This window comes from Rhea americana, unplaced genomic scaffold, assembly GCF_003343005.1.
Source record: "Rhea americana isolate MKP2758 unplaced genomic scaffold, rheAme1 scaffold_25, whole genome shotgun sequence".
Lineage (NCBI taxonomy): Eukaryota > Metazoa > Chordata > Aves > Rheiformes > Rheidae > Rhea > Rhea americana.
Window position 1 is genome coordinate 1,675,692 of NW_028186368.1, and position 16,240 is coordinate 1,691,931.

The window sequence follows — 16,240 nt, forward strand, 5'->3', positions numbered from 1 at the left end:
TCATGGTCAGCTTGTCATCCACCAGCACTCCCAGGTCCTTCTCTGCACAGCTGCTCTCCAGAAGGTCAGCCCCCAGCTTGTACTGGTGCCTAGGGTTATTTTTCCTAGGTGCAGGACTCTCCACTTGCCCTTGTTGAACCTCATGAGGTTCCTCTCTGCCCAGCTCTCCAGCCTGTCCAGGTCTCTCTGAATGGCAGCACAGCCCTCTGGTGTTATCAGCCACTCCTCCCATCTTGGTATCATCAGCAAACTTGCTGAGGAGGCACTCTGTCCCCTCATCCAGGTCACTGACAAATAAGTTGAACAAGATGGGACCCAGTACCCATATACACCAAGTTAAATTTGTTAAGCAACTTTAAGATGATCTGAAATTGCCATAAAGTCACCTGTATAGCTCCTAACGAAAATCTGTACATACGTAATTATAAAAGTTAAAAAACAACCAAAATAGCAAGGATGTGAATATATGTGTGAAAAGATTGCTCTAATTATTCTGGCTTTGTCCCTCAGGATTATTATAAAATTTCCGCAGTGAAAACCCTTTTCTGCTCTTTGTTTAGCTCTTAAAATAACCRTGTCCAAATTTTAATTGGGTTTCTGGGCACAACCAAAATAAAAACATTTGAGTAAAGATAGTTATTTGAAAGTTTTTCTAGAAAGGTACTCAGAATCTAAAAGAGGTACTCAGAATCAAAAAGATAAGGATGCTAGAGATTCTTTTTTTAATTAAGTATTTTTGTTTTAAATTACTCAGGTACACTATTTGCTAAAAATATCAGAGTCACGTTGCCAGTCTCATGGAATGCCAGTTAGTTTCACTGAGCGTACAATTTTTGCTGTAGTCTCCTTAAAGAATATTTTTCTAAAGCAGCAATGTAGACTAAAGCTTTTACCTCTCAGGTCTCTCAGCGGAATTGCTGAACCTACCATTAAGTTTTTCTCAGGTTCTCTCTGGGATARTTTAGCTTCATCTAGTCTAAATCTATTTTTTTTCTGCTTGTTTGTTTTGTTTTTTAGGTATTTAAGGTAAAAATACTTAATGCTTTTAACAATAGTAATCAAAAAGTAGTGATTGCTCTTTTGTATATTTGACAATTAACTGTCCCACTGAAATAATAAGTATGCTAATGTAATCTAGTTTAAAAATTGTAAAATGTCAATTTTTGAAATCGTTTTGAAAAGTTGATTGTTGCTGGTTGAGGGATTGGACTGTTACTGCATTTTCAGTTAATTGTTTTTGATCACTGTGATATATTAAATGAAGATGCACAGAGTTAGTGGCCTGTTTTGTATCCTGATCTATTGTAGGAGTACAGAGGTAGCATTGTAAAATTGAAAAGACCAAAATAAATAAGGTCTTTTTTTACATGTAATATATCTTAAGGTGTATGGGGGGGAGGGAATGCAGAGGGAATAAGCAGAGTGAATGAAGAGAGAGAAAGAAAATGTACATGAATTGGGAAGGACAGAAATGACAGTAAGTAAGAAGGAAGACAAACATAAAATAAAGGTTTATTATGAACCTTTGTGTTGTTCTTTAGCTGTTTAATTCCATTCTTGTTTGGTTTTGTCCTTAATGTCCCCGTAGGATTGTAAAATTTTTATATTTATATGCAAATGATGCTGTATGAAACTGTAATTCTAGTTAGTTAATTATAGTACAGGAGGTGTTGTAGTTTGTTTTGTAAATTATAAAAAGATCATCTTAAATGTGCCCTATAAAGGGGGAGGAAAAGCATTATTTTTGGTAACTAAGTTTTTGAGTATGATCACTCTGAGCATGGGGATAACTTTTGAGCACTTAAAATTTCCATTAGAAAAGTGACTAGTGGAAATATTTATTAGGAGAAATTAAAACCTTGAATTAATAATGAGCTAGTTAGTATAAATGGACATCACTGGAGCTATGCAAGTTAAACCAGCTGAAAATCCTGTTTAAGCACAAGTTAATAACCATTGTAATATTTATGTTAGTTACCAAAGCACTCCAGAAAGTTTTGAACACTCTCCCACAGAATATTTAAGGTTGAGCACTCTCTACGAAAGTGGTAACAATGGAGCTGTTAATTCAAATAAATTTTCAGTGAAACTTTAAAGCTTGATGTAAATGTGGGCAAACTGGGCATCTAGTAAAGTGCTGGTGCATTGTACTGTTTTGGGCTCTAGTGAGGGCAGTTCTTGCCCTCTACTGAAGTCACGGCAGGATTTGCCTTAGATTTTTGGGCTACTTTCTATTTTAATGAGTTTGTGACTGTGTGCTTTTCCAAATACACAATGGGTCTTGTTTCTAACTTTAATTACTGTATAAAACTAAGAGATCAGGCAGATTCTAAAACTGTGATATTACAAGGCCTTTGTGATTTTTTTTATGTATTACAAATAATGTTTTACAAACTGTCTTCTCCCAGATAGGAACAAAAAGACATTTTTCATTGGTGCATTTTTGTCCACTATCTTGGTTACAGTGTAATTATATATGGTGTATATATTAGAGATGTATATCAAAGGCATAGTATATCCCTCAGTGATCYGAAGAAATGCACTTACTCCTTTATTCTTCATACGCTTCTCCAGCTTTGGAAAGTTTTTTTTGGAAAAAGATTCTTAGAGATTTTCAGTTCAACTGAAAACTATACAGTCCTTTTTGTTGCCATGCCATATAATTACTTCATCTTATATATAATATTTTGYTGGAAATATTATTTCTGGCACTGTAATGAGCATCTTCATTACCTGATACTTATGTGCTGTGAACATTATATTGTGGACTGTTAGCTATTGGATATGGCTCACTTGCTCTTAGAGTAGTTAGTAGTGATTCATTAATGGTGTTCCTGAAATTCTAGCATGAGCAAAGTTGTTCCAATACTTGTCAGTGATTACACCAGCCCAGTCTTTCTTTTCCCAGTGTTTGTGTTGGAATTAGCTCCTGTGCTCTCTTTAAATCTTCAGTGCCAYGGTGGATAGACAGTTTACATCAGTCTGTTGTATCTGCTACTGCAGTAAAAGTATAATCTGTGAACAGGAAGATGCAGGAGAGAAGCAGTAGTGCCATAATTATTTAACTCAGGGGAAAAAAATGTGATGGACTTGATTCATCTTGGAATGAGGCATGTTTTGCATAACCTTTTCTTTCTCATTTCATATTCTTGAATCAAAGTATAAACAATCAGTACAATGATCGTAATTAAAATAGAAAGCCACTGAGAGATGAATTTGGAATAGTCCAAAACTTCACATTTTTTTTCCTCCTGTTCTCTAGTTGTGTCAGCGCTTTGGGCAATTGAGCCAGATGTATAAAAATAGATTATCTAGCACATTCGTTCATTACTGGTACACAATGGAGCAAATGGAGCCTGCTACTGGAGAAGGGATTCTTGCCAGAGTAATGGAGATTACAGTTTAGGTAGTTATAGGAACAGGGCTGTTGTAGCAATATGATGCTGCCTGTAGCCAGCATTGCCTTCAGCTGTAGCACCTTATACTTTGCAGAAGACATGATTTGCAGGAGCAGGAGCATGGGGGCTTTGTATGCAAGGTTAGTAAATGCTATTTTATTTAGTCATGCCGAAGCTAAGGAGGTGTCACAGAAGTTTGCTTGGTGAGCTTTACTCTATACTGCCATCTCCCTGTCAGGTTGCCAGAAACCTGACTCTATTCCTRTTGGCAGGGACAAGAACCTGGCTTTACTTCCAGCTCAGCACCAGTGATCCCTGAAGACGAGAAATAGAAGCAAGATAAACAGCCCTGTTACAGCTGCTGAACAAGTTTCCTAAAATTGGAACTTTCTGCCAGTGTCCTACACTTCAGGAAACTATTTCCTTGGCTGCAGAACCATGGCAAATGTAGTGATGAAGTACAGTGCTCACGAGAGCATGTCAGCAGTATCATGTAAAAGTTGATGTCATCGCCTTACTCAACCAAAGCGTGCACCCTGTACTCCCTTGGCACTGCTATGTATTCTCTGCTGAAGAGAGCAGAACTCACATTTRGGTTTATGCTGAATCTGAATAATTATAGTTTATCATGCTAAAAGCTTACAGTATCRGAGGACACCTTAGATGTTACACTGGAGTCTAGAGCTCCATAAGAGCTTTGAGATCAATTTTCTATCTTGTGATTTTGCCAGTCTGACGCTTTCTCCATTGCCTTCTTTAAGAGCAAAACTCATTTGGATAGTCAAGTATGCAGCTTTGCTGTTCCTTTACTCTGCCACTAGAAGTGATTTTTTTTTTTAATTGAGGCTCCTCAGCTATATGGTTTCTGAAAACTAATGGCTTGMCGCTTTATACCTGAAGCCTGATTCATAGCTGAAGATGCAAAGCCTGGGTTGGGTCTGCTCACTAAAGACCTAGAGGGATTTCTTTTGCTGTTCCTGTCTGCATTACTGTTCACTACTGGCTGAAAATTGAGGAATCTCCTTGGTTCTGACTAATAAATTCCTCACATATATTCCTCTATATTGCAGCTTAAAATGCAAGTGATGATAAAGAATAAACTTACACCATGTCTCAAGCTCAGTATCCTTAGCTTTAATACAGCAAGCTACTTTTCTTCCCTCCCTCGTGATTTCCCTCTTTTTTACCACTAGTGCCAATTTCAAAAGTATCYTCTAACATTGACCCTTTAGATACTTATTAGAGATTTTTAAAAAGTAGATCATTTTCTTCAGTCAAATCTGCCTGTGTATTCACACTGTAGCTCCTACGGGTTGTTCATAAAAAGYGAAAGCCTTTTCATTCTCTCAGACTCGGTGTGTGCGTGTGTGTGTGCATGTGCAGAGTATAGAAAGTACCATTTCAGATCCATGCTAAAGACAAGTAAATGGACTTTACTTCAGACTGGTGGATGGGTGTCCTCAATGCTAGACTTTACTCTTYCCTGTTCTTCCTCAGAATTATGCAGCTGGCCTTTAAAGCTCCAGGAATTCGTCTCTCACAAGAGGAACATGTATTCTTGCAAGAAGAGACTCCTCACTGCATAAACTTGTCTCTGAATCACTCCACTGTTTGGAAGAAYTGTTATAGTGCCATGGAGGCAGTGGTCATAAAGATATATTCCTGTTCCCTARTGGTTTCAGCATTGATTTTGAAAATGGTGCTGATGCTGCTTTCAAGAAGAGCCCATTGGCAGTGGGAATGCCTAGGTATCTGAGCCACCTGAGGCTACAGATGCCATCTCCTTGGTAGGAGGGTGGGTCCTTCACTCACCATGTTCCAGTAGAGATTCTTACTAACTGTCTTGGCTTGGAATGCTTTTCTTGGAGCCCTCTCTGGTTACACAGTCTGATATCGTGTTGTCTTTGCCATCATGGATATGTCAAAGTCATTTAGTTCTCTCCAGCTGAATTCTAAAGGTGCACTGATTTGCAGCTTGAAGGTCGTCAGGAAATACCAGATCTTAAACAGAGGCTTCGTTCATGTCTTAGTTGTTTTTTCTCTAGCTGTTGCTCCAACTCCAGGRAATTCAGGATAGGTTAGATGTCATTCTGAGGATGCTGGGACAGAATGAATGAAGGACATACAGCTCTGTCCCTTTGTGATCCCATCGTGTTTGCTTACAGCTTTTGTTTRCTATATATGAGAACAGAGCCTTGCTTTTGCTCACTTTCGTTCTCTTTGATTCCGAAGAGTCACCTTCCGATTTACATCATCTTCAGATAATGCCTCTAGATCTTCTCTCCAGGCTAAACCATATACTGCTGATAATACCTCTAGGTTCATGGGATAATTAAAGTTGGAAGGGTTTTCATGGAGCTGTGTRGGCCAGCCTCCTGCTCAAAGCAGGGTCAGCTATGAGGTCAGACTCCACCTAGTTCTCTTCATGAAGGTTAGTTCTTTCCAGGAAATAGTCTTTTCTCCAAGGTGCCAATAACCAAAATGTGGTTAAAACGCATGAGTGAACTCCCCTTCCCCTGCTTTTAGCCTCACACTCTGTTTAATGCTGTAGTTCATGTACTTAAAACCAAGAAGCCACAGTGACGTTGTTAGAACCTAGCCTGTTAGGAGTCCTTAAGGTTGCTTACTGAGAGTTGAAAAAACTTTACTTCCCCCTATTTTGAAAATTAGTAGTATGAGCTGTTGAAGGCCTGCTATAAGTACAAAAGTTTAAAGCTCTTGTCCCTCTTGGAGGTATTCCGCCAAAAGTCATTGTGTATTGGTGGGGATGTTAGGAATCTTCCATTCCTCGTAGCTGACAACTAGCCACCTGCAGCTCTACCTGTTCTTTCACCAAAACCTACGCCATAGCGTTACAGAGGTGATGATGTGCTTTTTAGACCAATCTTTAATTGCTGTATACGTGTGAAAGACAATTAGGCTGTCTCCATGAATCCTTCAGACTGTAAAGATAGATAAGGACTAGTTTAGTCGAAGGTGCAGAGATGATATTATTAGAGTGCTTCTGAGATTTGCATTCTGCACAGATTTACACAAGTTGACATTGATTTGTTGACTTGCCTTCTGCATCTGTCCTGGGCTGCTGTTGGACTGGGATTTCATAGGTGAGAGGGAACTGAAATGGTAACACTCTGCTTTGGTGCAATTAGWGTAATGGCATATGATAAACAGCATAAATACTCCGTGTCGATGTACACCTTGGGCTCTGCCTTCCAGAGAGCTCCAATTATTGGTRTGTAACCTCAGTCCTGTCCCTGTGGATGGGACTGAAGAGCTGAGAGATGGTACTTCTGTTCTTGACTCATAAGACTGTTGTCACATCTCCACTTGGAGTAGGTAATTACAACAACAAGGAGTTTCTTTCTAGTTTAGGACCAGATAACAATTATTCTGGCAGAGGAAATCTTTCACTATAACCTGTACCTTCATCTGCTCTGCTCACGGATAAAGCTTTACAGCAAATTCTTTATACTGTAGATTGTCTTAAAGATGTTTATATGTTTTTAAGTGATGTGTTAAATGTTTTCCAACTGAAATGCCAGTGCCTGTATGTAAATCTATGTTTGGTTAATTAATAGGCCTATTCAAGGAAACCAGATAGTCTCCCTTTAAAAGGAAGAAAGAAAAATACAAATCCCTTCCAAAGCCTCTAGGCTAATCGGCSGTGGCAAACATTAGTAAATTTTAGTGTAGCTAAGGTTAATAGTATTGTTAGTGCTGCAACATAACTTGCAAGGCAAGTTACCTTGACCAGTTAGCTGCTAAATTTTATAAAAGCTGCCTTTTTACCTCTAATGGACAAGCTTTCAGCTTTTTATTAAAACTTGTATAGGTTTATCTGTGGACAAATTCTATTAGAGGATTATTGTAAAAGACGTTAGATAAAATGAAAGAATCTCCATAAGAACGATGATTTTTGGTACCTACAAAAATACAAACATGAGCATGTGATTTTTTTTTTTTTTAATCTCATCTTCTGGCCTCACCCTTTTTCAGTTCTGTACTCTGTTTTTTTTTTTTTTTTTTTAATCTCATCTTCTGGCCTCACCCTTTTTCAGTTCTGTACTCTGAACTATAGTGTTTGGAAGATCGGATTTGACTATTTCTAACCTCTATATTTTGCAGTAAATAAATGATGTTCAGTTTTACAATGGAGTCCTGTACTGTTATGAGAAGAGTACATCTGTATTTGCAAGCTTTTTTTTTTTAATTATTATTACTGCTTGCCTGAATTTACTGATAAAAGAAAACAAAAATAGTGTTTTTGTTTTTTTTTTTTTTTTTTTTTTTTTCCTCAGACTTGTTGCCATGCACAGGAAGCAGCTGTGAACTAGAGTCTGGGAGACTTTCTTCCGCATTTCACTTATCCCCTCAGTGGTGTAAATCCTGATAGAACATATTCAAACAAAATAAAAAGCAAGAAATGAGAAAGATGTAGTAAGACCAGCAGTGTATATAGGAACTCAAACAAAACTAAGAGCTTTTTTGTTTGCTTGTTTGATGTAAGTATTCAGAATGGGAGTTTTAGTGCAGAATAGCTGTTATACTATAAATTCAYGCTGGATTATTCCACTCAAGCCCTGAGTCTCAGCTGCAGATATTGCAGAGATTAATCTTATTAATGGAAGTGCTAATTGGTATTTGACTTCTAATTATAGTAACAATAGACTATAACAATCAATCCTCACCTTTACTGAGACACATTAGGACTATCGTAAAAATGATTTCCTTTGGGACTTACTCTTCTTATTCCTATCTTCAGGAAGGCTGGCTTTCAGCAAAGGTGCAGTATCCCAACTAGCATGTGCTTTTGAAGCTTAGCTAATTAACTGGTAGAGAAAATGCATACTTCTAAATATTCAGTATTCATTTACATTAAGTAGTATSATGTTCTTGACAAAATTATTTGTTTGAAAGATAATGGGAGAAGCATCTCAAAATATAAGCGGTGATGTCTCTTATCATTTTTAAGGAATGTATAATTTTGTTTCCCAAACCTTGGTAGATTTTCCTTAGATTTTATTAAGGGAAAATCTAARCAATAATTTTAAATTATTCTATTTAGTTTTTGTTACACAAGATAAATCCTCTGAGATGCTCCATCTCATTTACAAGACAAGTCTCAGGAGATGAAAAGCACATACAGCTTGATTACGTATTCCTGTTCATCACCTTCCACCCACAACAAAAAAAAAATCAACTCCAAATACAAATCTAACAGTATTGCTAATTCACTACAACCAGTACTTTTTCTTCATTAAATTTCTGTTGTTTTCAACATRGACAGCAATTACATGTTGAATAAGAAAAGGAAGACTTGTCTCCATATAATGTGGAATAAATCAAAAGGCTTGTAGCAGTGCTAATCAAAGAGGGGAGAAATATGGAGTAAAATCTTACTCAAAATAAGTCTGTTTAGCTCCAGATAACTGGGCAGGATAAACTCAGGATGTATGTTCCAGAGGTTTGAGAGGGGTGTTTTGGGGAAGGGAGTGTTTTGTTTTTTATTTATTTTTTAATTTCTTTTTAGGGCAATAATTTTCAGTATCTTAGAATTCACAGTAGGGGTGGCTCACCTTGGAGAAACCATAGTGCTGTCTATCTGACCCTGTTCCTGGAGCTTCCTGCTACAGCTATTTGTGAAATGGTTGGTGGACTGCTGCAATTTGCAGCATAATATATGAAATCTGAGCAGCACTATGATGTTTGACAGTGAGTCAGTAGCATTTATGTGAGCAGCACAGTTCTACCTTCACCCTAGTGGGAACTTTTCAAAGAACCACAAAGTGAACTGGTGGCAGCAGGACCTAGCACAACCTTCCTATGGCAGGAACATCCCCACATGCCAGAGCACCCAGGTGAAGCTGTTCTTCAGTGTTTTGGTGTGGAATCACACAATTACAGCAAAATTCTGCTCCTGAACTTCAAATTTTTCTTTAACATACTAAAATTTAAAATAATACTTGTGAAGAGAAACTTCCAACCATCAGTTAAGCACAATCTCACGCTGCAATGAAAGCACACAGCGGCTCTGAGATACGGGAACACTTTCTTCCTCCTACTCATGCACTACCTCTTAACTTTTCCCTTGACAAATTTTATAATGCGATTAGGCAGTTTCAATACAAATTTCTTTGATACAAGGAAAATTATGGCAATACGAAGTTAAATGTTACAAGGCTTGCTCTACCAGTTTATTCATGTCCTCAGTATATTCCACAAGTTTGATCTAAAATTAGTACTGATCTTTGGCATATTTGGACATATATAGGGAATATGTTGTTTCTCTTGCAGTGGTGACATTGTTTTGGGGTTGAGTAAAGATAAGAATGGATGTGATTACTAATGGATGATGTTGTCCTAGCTCAAAATGCGTCATTTACTACTTAGAGTTCATAAGTCTGTATAAAGATTATGCAGTCTCCGTTTGCTTCCACTGGAAATAATGAGATGTTCCAGACCTGATCATTTTATATGTTAGATCACAGAATCACAGAATCAGTAAGGTTGGAAGGGACCTCTGGAGATCGTCTAGTCCAACRTCCCTGCTCAGCAGGGTCACCGAGAGCATGTTAGACAGGGTTGCATCCAGGCAGGCCTTGAGTATCTCCAGAGAAGGAGACTCCACAACCTCTCTGGGCAACCTGGTCCAGTGCTCTGTCACTCTCACAGAGAAGAAATTGCCCCTCACGGTCAGGCGGAGCTTCCTGTGCTTCAATTTCTGCCCATTGCCTCTTGTCCTGTCACAYGGGACAACTGAAAAGAGTTTGGCCCCATCCCCTTGACACCCTCCCTTCAGGTACTTGTACACATTGATAAGATCCCCCCTCAGTCTTCTCTTCCCCAGGCTGAAGAGGCCCAGCTTTCGCAGCCATTCCTCATAGGACAGGTGTTCCAGCCCTCTGATCATCTTCGTAGCCCTGTGCTGGACTCTCTCCAGTAGCTCCGTGTCTCTCTTGTCCTGGGAAGGCCAGAACTGGACACGATCCTCCAGATGAGGCCTCCCCAGGTCTGAGTAGAGGAGCAGGATCACCTCCCTCGACCTGCTGGCAACAGTCTTCCTAATGCACCCCAGGAGACCAYTGGCTTTCTTGGCCATSAGGGCACATTGCTGGCTCATRGTCAATTTGATGAGTGAACCTTTCTGATTGCTTCACTGGCCTTTATTCTTCAGTTTTGTTTTGGATTTTTTGTTCTTTATTTTTTTTAAGAATGTGACAGCTCTGAGATGCTTTTAAAGTAAACAAAAAAAGAAGCATGTTACTCTAGATGACTYTTCTTCTAGAGAAAAATATGTCTGAGTGTTCTCCCTTTTGACTGGGAATTCACAAATCCCATTAAAATGTTGTTGGTTTACTGAAGGCTTTTAAAACAGAAGGTTGCTTTCACTGTGTGTTAATTTATCCAAAGACTAGCTAAGAGCGGGATAGTCGGGGCATTGTTTCGGTGCACAGAGAAGCTTGGTTGTTGGGACTGTATTCCAGTACAAAGGCAAGCGTGGAAGTACAGCAGGTAAGTAGATAAGGAAAGCGTAACAAGAGAGGAATGTTACCACCTCTTGTAGAACTATAACCAGGATTTTCTAAGGTCAAAAGAGAAGTTTTTAAGCATGTAAAAATGGGAAGCATGGCAAGAACAGATTAACTAGCAACCCTTARGATTTTTTTCTTTTGGGGGTGTGTGTGGGGGGGGATATGCAGGATAAAAGGGTTGTAAGTTGGATTCTGGAAACTGAAGATTCTCATTTCAGAAACTTTTATGAATTTTCTTCTGCAAGTGACAGCTGGATTGGGAGAAACAAATTATTGGACTGACTAGCTTTTAAATAGGCATTGACTCTGAAATAAGTGCATGCTGATATTTTTGTATAATAATGCATACCTTCACAAGCAAAGTATTTTTTTTTCTTTGATGCACTGCTGTAGGGGAAATTACTAAGGAACCATAGAAAGGGTTAACCTGAGGAAAATGACTCATCAGTAAAATGAATTATTCTTGCAAAAGCATTTTGATAGRCATGAGTTAGTATTTCAGTAGACTGGAATGAAGAATATTAAGATCCTTGTTATGTTGTACCTTAGCTATTAAAATAATAAGAGTAAGGTAAGTTGTTACTCTAAGTGAATTAAAAGATTTTAGGTATGAATGAATTGCAAGACTCTAGAGAAAATCCAGATTTGAAGATAATGGTTATATTCTGGGTTTAAGTTACTAGAATAAAGTTGACAGTGTTCAGTGATATGAGAACAGAAAAAGGAAGGTAGAAAAGCATAAAGACTTCAAGACTGTATTCTAACCATGTTGTATTTGATGAGGTAGTTGGGCAGCAATAAAGAGAAATCAGAAAGATATATATATTTTTTCCCCTAAGACTTGCAACAATTGGAAAGAGTTCTGATCAGCACTGACTGATTGTGGAATATGTTCAGTGCACATGAAATTTTGAGGAAGTTTGATAAACTTTTGAAGTCGATTGAACTATTCGCAATTGTTTTCCAAAGACTTAAGGCCAAATTTGAGTAAATTTTTGTGGAGAGAGAGGATGCAGGCAAAGAAGTGCACGTAATATTTCCAAAAAGAGAGAAAACATAATAGTTTCCAATATAGGACAACTTTTCTGATTCCTTTCTCATAGTTATTATGTTGCATGAAAACAGTGTTCTGTAGAAATKCTTTTATGGTTGAGATTCTATTCTGACTTCTGATAACTACATAGTAAGGCCAGTCCAGAAATTCCAGCTAAATTCATGTGTTATCCGTGATATTCAAARAAGTCAGCAAATTCAGGGTAAGTAAAACCACAATAGCAGTCTTATTTTATGGACTCAGGTAGGAATTCTACAGAAATTAAGTTTGTTCTTGAAGGTGGTTTATTAGCATATAATTGTCTTTGCAYCATTACGTAGTTGGGGTTAATGTTCCTTGAATTAGTTGATATCATTTTATTCCTTATTAAAATGTACAGATAGAATCCTTCAGGGATGAAAGGACCAAAGAACGAAAGGATGAGATTTTTCAGATATCTTACAGAACTCGTAAATAAAGTTAAAAAAGAAGATGGAAATTAGACATAATTTCCATGATAGTATAATAGTAGATAGTATAATAGTAGGGTGGGGTTTTTTTCAGAGAAAGACATGTTTTCTCAGCCTTTCAAGATACTCCTTTTGCAGAAAATCCATACTGCTAATACTGATAAAACTGCTAACAACAGCAGCCCCGACTGATTGTTGTTAGGGTGATAAGCTGCCAAAGGCAGCAGTAACTGCCTTGCTCCAAAAGGCTTGTTAAYGTTTCCCTGCTGGTGGGTCCACCAACATGCGTGGTGTACAGGACAAGGTCTCRGAGGAGCCTGCCCTCTCCCTTTAACTGTTAGTCTCCTTTCTTACACATTGCAGGTAATGTCCATCTGCTGTGTTCTTCTGTTTTGCAAAAAGTAAAAACGTTCCTGAGTAAACTRTTTAAATATGTGGTGTTAATGTCCTAATCTGACTTTGAATATTGAAGTTYGGGAGGGAAGCAGGTGTAATAACCACCAGTATTAATTGCTGAGTTATGAAATTGTGGTTGCAACTGCTCAGAGTAGCACAAATTTCCTCATACAAAGTATCTGTGGTTGTGCAGTCACCCTACGTRTTTGGATTGTTTCCTCTATCCTCTGTGAGTTGGTATTTGTTGGTACTTAAAAATATACATTATGTTTTTGTATGTAAGCATGATAAGAGAAATGTAACTGCTACACTCCATTCTGTTGATTCACATAACTATTTTTCTGAATACCTTTTCCCTATGTAATTAGATGTAGGAACAATTTATTCTGTTAACAGTACTGCTCATTTATCAGATGTTCTTTCTTCACTGCATAAAAAGAGATTACCTTCTTTTCTCTTGCATAAAAAGGTTCAGTGTATTTCAAGTGCCATTAATAGCAGAGCTTTAATGTCAAGGTTACTGCACCTTAACTTTCAGCTACATTGAATACAATTACAGACAAACTCTTCAGAGATAACATTTCAGAGAAACACTTGGGCTGATAAGTCATGCTGGCTTTTGCTGGTGTCTCTGCAYAATTGACAGTACACAGTAATGGGAATTTCTGTTATGTTGATTCAGATAGTCTCCCGTAGGCCCTGCAAATAAAATCATAGCTATGTTTCAAAGTCTGAGGGCTGAGAAGCAACTAATATATGGTAAGAGAAAGTATAGTCATAAAACTCATTGTTAGTAGCGTGTTTCTTCCGTATGTCTGTAACTGATACCTTGTTATTTCCCTGCATATGCAAAAGCAATTGGTTTTAGTGCAAATATTTGAGTATTTCAGTTAAAACACAGAACAGTCAAAATGATTATCCTTCATGATAAAAGATTTATCATGGAATAGATGTTGCGTGAGGTGTAATTGGAGGATGCTTGTTGTTGGGAGACTGTAGAACTAATGTGGATGGATGGGTATCTTAACTGGTGATAGTCATTGTGACACATGCTGTTGTCACGAGAGAAGGAATCCTGATAATTTCCATAACAAAATTCCTAATTTTTCTCTATCACCATGTTCCTTTTTATTTTTGCTTTGGTGACAGCACCATCATCCAATCTACAGGTTAATCYGTTAGATTTTGTCTTCTGAGTTTTTCATGAACGCATCTTTTCCAGTCTGAATCTGACTGTCTTTTCTTGCATCATCTGTCCTAACATCTTATTTTTCCGAGGCCACACTGTTGCAACTGTTTTCAAAGCTTTTGATCACTTCCTGTCTTGCCTTTTTGGACTCCTTTCTGTTTACAATACCTGCAGCTCATTCACTTCAGTAAGCCAGGAAGAAGACCTTTACACTAGACCRTCCTCTCCCCTTTAAATTCTTCCCTTAGTTTCTCAGTAGTTTGCATAAAATACCTCTTTCATAAAGAKAGGTGACTGTATCAAAGGAGCAAAAAATAATCTCTGGGGCCATTAGCAAATGTGCAGGTGTATCCAATGCATCTGTATAGTGTATATAAACTAGGACCTGTGAGCAAACAGGGAAATTTCCTTCATAGAATTGGTGGCAAGTCTTTTTCTTCATGATGAAAGTCAGTTTTTGGCTTCACTAGGTCGTGATCTAGAATGCTTTCAGTAGCAGACGTTAGCTTCCCTTTGGCAACGAGGTAGTGAATTAATTGGCAGGAGAGGAATAGTTTTCATGCTGTAAACRTAAAGAATTGAGATGCAAAATAGAGTATCAGTCCCCCTAGTCCAGAAAATGTATATATATTTTTTTAAAAAAAGACTTTTATTTTGTGCTCCATGGCTGTCTGAAGAAGTAATCTGCATAGTTCTGCAGCCCTGGTTAGGTGCTGGCTCTTTGACAGGYAATGGATTGGAAGGCAAGTGTGAGTAAGAGAAGGAAGAAAGGTAAAAACAGTTTTACTTGGTTGTTAGGTTAACATATAACCCTTAGAGTGAGTTTTCTTGGAATTGGCCACTGGTCTTCCACATTTTGAATTAAGATTACAGAATTTACACCTACTCTGAATTGTCTGGAAGCTTGATATGAAAATATCTATATTAAACTTTTATATTAAAGTTCTGCATAATATTTTTATGCTCTACTTAGACCTTTAAAATTAGCCTAATGCTCTGTGTATTTTATAATGAATCAGGGGTTTGCAGTTGTTTCATGTTGTGCAAGTTTCATCTGTTTCACATTTGCAGGTATCTGCCTATGGAAATGCCACATTATCAGGGGGAAGTAGTTTTGTCAGTGATAACATGTATTGTACTGATGACAGGTAACAGAGTGAACTTGATAGAAAAAAATTAACTACATTTAATTATCGGAAACCATAGACTCAAATTGCCTGGAATTAGATAGATTTTTTTTTTTAATGTAAGCATTTTCTTTTTAATTTGGAAGAGCCTGTTAAGCAAAATGTGATTTTTATCTTCCAAACAACTGCAAAACATGGGTAAGATTTGTTAGATAGTCTAACTAAATTATCTAGATGGGATTCCCAAATGGGAAACATGTGGTTGGTATTTCAGTGTATTCTCTAGCCACTGATTAGAGCATTCACCTAGGATTTGGGAAGCTCAGGTTTGTTTTCCTTTAATACCTGAAAGGATTCAATTCCTCACTCCTCCTAGGTCTGAATTTTCTGAAAAACCATCTAACCATGTGGATATAGGGTGACTTTGGTTGGGAATGCCCAAGTATGTAATGTTTCATTTGAAGTAACTTCCTGGAGCAGAGACTAGCATGCAGGTGTGTCACCTCTCTCCTGTCGTCTCCTGGAAACTTGAGTGTTTTCTCTCTTTYGCCATCTGGCTGAATGAATAATTCAGCATTTTGTTACAACAGAATAGCTCAGTGGAAGCAACAGGGGAAGGAGGCGTTTGGACACCCTGGTCTTGCAAGCAGCRTAGTTACCTGATGTGGGACCAGAACCAGAGTTGCACTCTGCACACTGCAGAAGAAGGGTTTGAATTGAAAAGCCCATTCACTTTGCAATCGTGTTGTCGTGCTGGTGTGTGTAGCACTCAAGTCCTCTCTCTCCTTTGGAGTTTTGCAGGGCTTTTTCATTCTTTGAGTTACTCAATTTGTGTGTAGAACTATCAAGATGTTAAAATTTGACTTCTGAATGCAGGGTGCTGCTTGGAATTTGGGAGGCATCCACACATTTGTTGTCAAGAAGACATTACCGTGTTTGTGCTGGCAAATATTCACGTTTGCCCTGATGCATCTTTTCATCCACACACCTTCTATGAACACGGAAAGACAGGAAAATAAGTTTCTCCAAAAGTCATTTTCTAGCTGGCAGTCAACAATGCAAAAGGGTAAAAAGATGGTTTAAATCATTTCCTGT

At 37.9% G+C, this 16,240-nt stretch overlaps 1 protein-coding gene across 1 annotated transcript in view; it reads left to right on the forward strand.

The window, feature by feature from the left end:
• The window catches only part of PDSS2 (decaprenyl diphosphate synthase subunit 2), a 125,732-nt gene that overhangs the window by 53,524 nt on the left and 55,968 nt on the right, over positions 1–16,240 (forward strand). The gene's annotated exons all lie outside the window — the stretch shown is intronic.